Below are 8,698 nucleotides of genomic sequence, written 5' to 3' on the forward strand. Positions count from 1 at the left end.
AACTCATGCGGGTAGAGGTTGAAAGCACATCGACCATTTGATGCGGGTAGAGGTTGAAAGCACATCGACCATGTGATAGATTTGAAACAAGAGAAATAGCCTCCGATTTGTTTGATTGAATGCCAATTGGGGATACCACAGTCAATATATAGCTGAGATGGGGGTTAATGATGATTCAAGAAAAATATAGCCCGCCAATCTACGTGTTTAATATGGAACCATACACTATGATTGAGGTACTGCCAACTACGATGGATGGAAGCGTAAAGAAGGTCCATAAATAATTTAGCTCATTTTATGCGTCAGCTATCCAGAGCAGTAGGAGTGCATTATCCATTGCTGAGCATCTGTAAAAACAAGAAAGAAATCATAGGCGAAACAAAATGGATCACGTAGTATTCAACTGTCTGAAACCTTTCATCTTAGCTCTTGCCTTGCTTATTATCCAGCGCAGTTGCAATTTGTTTGTTGATGGTGTAGATAACCTCTCTTTGGGGGCTTCTCTGAGGGAAAAGGAGACCATCATTTCTAAAAATGGTACTTCTGAATTGGGGTTTTTCAGTCCCAATGGAACAAACAACTGGTATATTGGCATCTGGTATGCCCAAATCTCTGAGAGGACCATCATTTGGGTGGCTAACAGAGAAACTCCCATCAAAAACATGCCCGGTGTTTTGATGCTGTCTGCATCTGGTTATCTCACGATCTCTGATTTACAAGGAGAAGTCATTTGGTCGACTAATGACACTCAGCAAACAAAGGCCGCATCCATGGCTTCCATACTTGACACTGGTAATTTTGTTCTTCTAGGAGCCCATGAAAACAGTTCTGAGACTGCGTGGGAGAGTTTCTCATATCCCACAGATCATTACATGCCTACCATGAAGTTTTGGAAAGGCATGCGAGCAATCTCTTGGAAGAGTTCAGTGGATCCAGCGCCAGGGCCCTTCTTTTACCAAATAAATCCATCTTCGGGTAAGACAGATTTTACGCTGCAGTATAAAAATGGTGTTTCATATTACAGCACGGGAGAGTGGACACGTAGCAAGTTTAGCACTTTGCCAGATTCTAGAGCAATTCCATTTTACAAAGATGAATTCATGGTCTTTTTCCCACAAGAATGTACCACACTTTCTGGTTTATACCCAAAGCTGGTCCGGTGCTGGTGAGGGAAGTTGTCAGACCCAACGGCGAGCTAGTAGTCTACTACTGGTTTAACAACTGCTGGAGCTTGATTTTTTCTCGACCCCAAACATGTGGAGTGTATGGCATATGTGGAACTTATGGAGTTTGCTTCGCCCAAGAAAACGTTCAGTCATGCAGCTGTATGGATGGCTTCCACCCAACCAACCCGACCGCCTGGAGTTCTCACGAGTGGTGGTCAAGCGGTTGTCTTCGAGATACTCCGTTGAATTGTTCCTCCACTGATGGTTTCCTCCAAGTCATCGACAAGTCCATATCTGATAAAGATGCTTTTCAATATATTCAACAGTCGACGACTCTTCAAACATGCAAAATCGCTTGTCTCAACAATTGTTCCTGCACAGCCTTTTCTTTCACTGATTCAAATCCTGCTGTTTGTAAGTTGTGGTTTGGCGATCTGTTAAGCATTCATTCTAATTCTTATTCTTCTCAAGACCAGCCATTCTTCATTCGTTTGGCTGCTTCTGATGTGTCACAGCTGTCACCGAAGAAAGGAGGAAAAAGAAGTATATTGCTTGTGCGCCTTTCCGTTTCAATTCCTCTGGGCATTGCTGTTTTGGGTACTCTCTTTATCTGTGCATGGGTTTTTCAGCTTCAGAAAGAAGAGGGCGATGACACACCAACATTGTTCAGAACATTCACTTACAGAGAGCTTAAAATTGCTACCAACAAATTCAGCCATACGTTGGGAAAGGGAGCATTTGGCTCTGTTTTTAAAGGAACTTTGTCAGACAATACACTTGTAGCAGTGAAAAAATTAGAGGATTGCGCACAAGCGGAAAAGCAATTCCGTGCAGAAATAAGCACCATTGGAAAAATCCATCATGTGAATTTGGTGAGGCTCAGGGGATTCTGCGTGGAAGGCTCCAAGAGATTGCTTGTTTATGAGTACATGCAAAACGGATCTCTCAACTCTTTCTTGTCCAGAAAATCTATTGAAGAAGAAAACAAGGTCTTGGACTGGAAAACCGGATTTGGAATCGCTTTGGGCACTGCAAGAGGATTGCTTTATCTCCATGAAGAATTCAGAGATCGCATCGTCCATTGTGATATCAAGCCTGAAAATATTCTTCTGGATGCTGATTTCTCCCCTAAAGTGGGGGATTTTGGACTGGCAAAGCTTGTTGGCAGAGATTTCAGCAAAGTGCTGACTACAACAAGAGGAACGATAGGCTATTTGGCTCCTGAGTGGCTTTCGGGTTTGCTGATAACAGTGAAGGTGGACGTATACAGCTTTGGCATGACCCTGCTCGAAATAATCTCCGGCCGAAGAAATAATGAAATGACAATGCAGGTATCTCAACGCCACTTTCCGTCTTGGGCAGCAACTCAAATTGTCAAGGGAAACACCATGAGTATTGTGGATGAGAGGATTGCAGACAAGGCAGATGTTGAAGAGGCGAGGAGAGCAATTGTGGTGTGCATTTTGTGCATTCAAGAGGACGAGAATGGGAGGCCAAGCATGGCACAAGTTGTTCAGATATTGGAAGGCAAATTCGAAGGAAATGTAGAGCAATATGAGAGGTGTTTACAAACACTCATCGATGATCATTGTGATTATTAGACATTGTATCCATCCATGCATCTTGCTTGTTTCTCCTATGTGATTTTCTTCCTTTTTCTTTTTTCCTGAAATTACCTCTTTCTTTCTCCTATGTGATTTTCTTCCTTTCTTTCTTTGTGAGAAATTACACTATATCGTATGGTACATGGGTATCTAATATGGTCTAATAGCTGGGACCTATATTGCATAATAATATTCTCCTTAACTTACACTTAAGAGATCGATGGAATAAATATAGTTTGCTCCCATGCTAAGTTTAACTTAAGCATTATAATAAGAATTAGGGAAACTTTAGTACTATTTTATTTGCTTGCATTTAGCCTTTTGTGTGATTAATTTCCAAGTAGTTGTACCTACGCTGGAACTTCATTACCCTCCATCTCTCACTCTTATCTATAAAATAAATCTATTGCACAATTATAATTATGTCAAATGTATTCTATATTTGGTAAAATATTATTTTTCCTCATGCAAGTCACTTTTACCAGCTACGGTTTTAGCAGTAGAGTTGATAGTTATTTTCAATATTTCTAGTTTAGATTGTGTTTTTTTTTTTATCAATATATTTTTATCAAATATTGTGATTCATTGCGAGGAAAAAAGAAAAGTAAAATCATAAAGGTCAATAAGATGCACTGGGGATGATAATCAAACATGGTGTCAAAGCAAGTTTCTTGAATCTCCTTCTGGTCATGAAACTTTCCATTAAAATGTTTTCAGGTAAGATGTCAAGAAAGTTAATCTATATGTGAGGCATGTGTGATACCTCAAACTAGTTACGAATCTAATATAATCTTTTATAGATTTTTCAAATACCAACATTTGTAAGGTTTTTTTAATGAAAAAATATACTTTGATGTTTGACTACATTCTATTTTGTGGCCCATGATTTCTATAGAAGCAATCTCCTTATTTGTTTGCATGTAAATCATCTCATGTAGATTGATATAATTTGTAGTCAGTATAAAGGGTTGATGTGGAGTTATTTTCATTGATACATATGAAACATATTGTGGTTAGCACCCATTGTATTGTCAAGGCTTTAAAGGGAAAATTTATTAACTAATCAATGGCTCCATTTAATTCATAAATTATTTAACGATAGTCATTCGCATGCTTTCCAAATCAAATGTTCACAAATCATGAGAAATAATTACTTATGATTTGATCAATTAGCAATTCATGTGCCTGTCTAGTGATGGATGATTTGACTACTATGATGAAGGTATCTTTTGATTGATTTATTTTCTATAGTAGCGATGTTTCTCCTTTAGTGAACAACTTATATATGGTCAAAAAATTGAATTCTTGGTGTGTCCTGCTTTCAAATCTCACTATAGGGTCCTTCATAAGCTCACAACCATTTTCTCGTTGTGATCATTCTATTCAAAATATGGCTTCCCAAGTTTACAACATTCAAATTTTTTCCATTTGTCTACGTTTGTGAGCTTAAGTAATTCTACAACTAATTTTTTAATATCTTGAGATGACTTTATAATCTTATAAAATCTTAGAGAAGTATTTGAAGCATTACATTTTGTATTGTCATCAACAATAGTTTATCATGGGTGATAGTTTCTAGCTTTGAGCATTCCTTTAGCATATAGATCCAATATTTCTTTTTAGTTAAGACTATGTTTCTTCTGTGTCAAATTATAACGATTCATTTTAAAGTAACATATGAAGTAGTTTTTGTGAGTGATATGTCTCAAATTTGTGCTTGTAGTTTTTTTAGGATGACTAGAGGAGATATCATATAGCAAGGGTCACCCACTGCACTATAGTCACCAATGTCTTATTTTCTTGTAGGCCCACTTTCTCTTTCTCTTACAAATCCATGTCACTTTTTATAAAGAAAAATGATCCCAGATCTCAAACTATTCAACATTAATGACATAAAAATGGTATTTGTGTTTAGAATATGAAGATGATGTAAACTGATGAAATGTGTTAAATTGAATGAATTTTATGCCTATAATTTTTTAAAGTATGAATTTATTCATTTTTAAATTTTGAAGTCCTTTTATTAACTACAAAATATATAAGGTGTAGTTCCTGTCAAACAAGTATATGCAAATCATCTATTTTTGCTCTAATTTGAAAATAATTTATAGATGACATGTATAGCTAGGGCACAATGAAATAAATATTAGTTTTTGATGTATATTTTCTTTATTATTTGTATTCAAGCTTGACCTTATTAGAAATCGACAGGTTTTTCCTCCCATCAAAACTTCCCTAGCAACTCTACACCTTTTTAAAACAAAATTACATATTCTTGAAGATGACTATCTCCTCTAGGGCTAAATATATAGTTTAATTTATTTTTATACGATTTACTAATTTTTTTCCCTTTTGGAGTTAGCATCTTCTCAAATGTTAAAATACCTACTTATAAGATTTTTAAATTATAGCATATTATAACTAATCAAAACACTATGAAAGTTATATAATAACGATATTAACTTCGAGATTGATAGATTAGTATTTTTAGTTTTTGAAAAAAATTGAGTTTTGATAAAGAAATTAAATTTGACTAAAATAGGTTTAGAGGTCCTAAAAGGGAATAAACATTTGTGCTTTACCAAGTAAGGAGTTCATGTTTTCCTCTAAAGTGAATTTTATAGATTTTTTTAATAGAAAAGCACAACTTTTACAATTGTATCCTATTTTTAGAGAATCAAATATCATAGGAAAGCTCTTTTTCCCATATACATTGTTGTTGAAGCTTTTTTAAAATATTAGAGATAATAATATATTTAAAATTCACACAATTACAATTACTATTGAAATTATTAATGTAATAGTAATTGTAAAACTCTCCTATAAAATAGTCAAAATAATATATAAAAAATGTAAATATTCATATTTAAATTTTAATTTAAAATGTAATTATTCAAATTTATATTTTTAATATAAAATTTAATCTATTATAAATATATATTATAGTATATTAAGTAAAATAATCATTAAAGAATTATAATGTATTAAAAATATATTATAATTTTAAAATTAAAAGTCATTAAATAATTATAATACATTTAGATTCATATTCATATTTTTCTTCTAATCTTTTTATAAAATATTTAAATTTTACAAATAATAAATATATTAAAAATATGAATATTAAATAAATTTTTAATAATAAAAAATTGAATATAATTTTAAAAGAAAACTATTATAATTAAAATTTAACTATAATAAATTTATTATCTTATAACTATTTTAAAATATTAAATATTAGATTTTTATTACTTAATTTATTCTCCATATTCTTATGTTTCTTCTTAAACAACTTATAAATTTTTTTATTTACTCACTATTTTATATAATATTTTTAGAAATATTGACAGAGTTATTTATATTTTGGAAAATTTTTAAACAACAAACTAGCAGTATTTGTTGCCAATTTGATTGATAGAAAATATTATTAGCGATGTTAGTTATGAGTAGACGACGCTGTATGAGATAGACATGGATGGCCATGCATGGCCATTAAAAGAGAGGGCACTGACCTAGTGCAATTTTTTGACTATTTAACTAGTGCCGAGATAAGGAGTGTGTTCTCCAAGTGGCATACGGAAATAAAGACACAGGCACATTGGAGACTGGGATAGGCCTACAAAAAGATGGTTGGTCCTGACAATGACTTACAAGCACAGGTAATATGCCCCCTGGAATAATTGAGGACTTCCAAGAGCATGCATGGGCCTGCCAGCAATGACCCTCAATAAAGCCCCTCTTTTTTATTCTCAAAGTTATGTACTTCTCTAAGTGCCTTCTGTAAAAGAGGCATGAATTTTTTCAAGTACCATTTTTGGAAAAAAGATGAGGGATTAATTTTGATAAAAAAATTTCCCATTTTTATTTGCATGCCTAGGGCAAAATGACCTAGGTGCAAACAATGTTTTGCCTTAGATTTCAACAATGTCCAAATTGGATGTATTTTATATGAGAATGAGGGTTTTCAACTGGTTTGAATTCAACCGTGAAGTCCATTTGGGCTCAAAGTACCTCAAAAAATACGTCCCCCTAGATCCAATACAAAATCCTCTGTAAGCCATAGACCTATGCCAAATTGCTCACAAATAGAACATGAGCATGAAGATCTGGAGCTCTGATACCATGTTGAAGTTGATGAAAGATCAACCCCACATCTCTCAAGAATCACTTGCATGCAAACACTTGTCACAGAAAGAGAGAAGCAAAAGCTATGGAGGCTAGAATTCTCAAATCCATAGATGAGACATTCAGAAAAAAAAAGATTGTTATTAATAAAAAGTGAATCAATGTCAAATATAGAGAGAGATCAATCCTTATAAAAGGAGATCAAAGCTATGTTAGGAATCTAATTTAGATTACATGATAATAATTAATAAAAAAAAAAATTATTAGGTGCCTAAAGTTTAGGTTAAGTAAAATAGAGTTAATTAAAAAATATCTAATTACTCTATAACATATTGATAATTCTATATGGTCTGTTCCAATATATTTTTAAGTTCTCTAAAGTCTTTTTACACTTATTATATTGACTAGTCATGCACAACTCTTTTTGTTGATGGTTTTGCATGGGTTTGAGAGTTTAAATGATAAAATAGACTCTCCCACTTTATGTCATCACTATTTCTTATAGAATGAGTCTTGGGATATGTATTATAGTCTATGATATTGACATGTTTATAGGAAGTGGATTTGAGAATGGTGATTAGTGTTAATTCTTTGTATCTCATGTCTCTTGTGCCTTTGCCAAAATGACTATCCATGATGTCTTCAATCTCTTTTGTAATTGAAGTAGCTACTGAACTATTCCACTATCTTTGATACATCATCTTCAACACTTCATTCATGATAGATTATCAGATTTGAAATATTAAACACCAGTGAAATGTTGTTTTAAGTTTTGTTTGGAGGAAATTTTTTTCTTTATTTTTATTAATATAAGGTGGTATTTATTTTTAATATATTTAATTTAGATTTACTTAGACCACCAACTCCAAAAATTTCAAGGAATCTCACCTAAACTATAACCATTGCAAAGAAATCCCATTTAGATTAATGGTATCATTGAAAGGAACAATGTCCTCCATCGAAGGAATAAAATGTGGCCTTTATATATGTCCAATAACCACAACATTCTAGGAATTCTAGATGAAGTCCACTCTTGCATAATTATAATCAAACATAAAAACCCCATCTTTCATGCATGACATGTGAGAAATAGGGTATGAATAGGACAAAGCCTACGAGAAGTTTTTTTTTAGATCCTCCACCATGTAAGAAAATCCCTTTCTAGAGGAAAGGATATAGTTCACGAACCTCTATTTGTAGTGAAAAATAACATAAGACATATCAAATGTTATGAGATCATAACACTTTCATTTAGATGAGGCCTCCTTGGTGGTACACACATCTTTCCAACCATAGTGAACCAAAGAGTCCCCTCTTAAAGTTTGTTCTATTATAGTGGCTTAAGAATCCATGATTAACTAAGAAAAAAGTACTATTCAAGAGATCATACAATACATCCAACACTACTTCCAAGTTCCTTCCATGGTCGGGTTTGTATGGATGTATTTTTTCTAATAGAGTAACTAGTGTAGTTATTGATTTGATATTTATGAGATTATAGGTTATTAATGGAGGAATGTTTGATATTTTAAATTATTCCTATTGATTCTAAAAGTTTTGTTTGATTTTAATAAATTTTTATCTTGTATTGAATGACAAGGCTCGTCATATTCCATGAATATTGTACATGTATTATATTTTTTTATGTTGAATTCCTTAATTTTACCATGCTACATTTTGAAACTCTAACCCCTACCTCTGTACACAAGCAAAGGATATCGCCCTTCCCATTGAAGAATTATATAATGTTTATCAAATGACAAAATATATCATTCATGGAAATAGTTGCATGGAAGATACCAG

At 33.0% G+C, this 8,698-nt stretch overlaps 1 pseudogene; it reads left to right on the forward strand.

Moving 5' to 3' along the window:
* Nucleotides 1–534: 534 nt before the first annotated feature.
* LOC149554222 (G-type lectin S-receptor-like serine/threonine-protein kinase At2g19130 pseudogene) lies at nt 535–2,828 on the forward strand (annotated as a pseudogene).
* Nucleotides 2,829–8,698: the final 5,870 nt, after the last annotated feature.

This window comes from Cupressus sempervirens, chromosome 6 (genome assembly GCF_028749045.1).
Source record: "Cupressus sempervirens isolate cs-2001-9-10 chromosome 6, ASM2874904v1, whole genome shotgun sequence".
Classification (NCBI taxonomy): domain Eukaryota; kingdom Viridiplantae; phylum Streptophyta; class Pinopsida; order Cupressales; family Cupressaceae; genus Cupressus; species Cupressus sempervirens.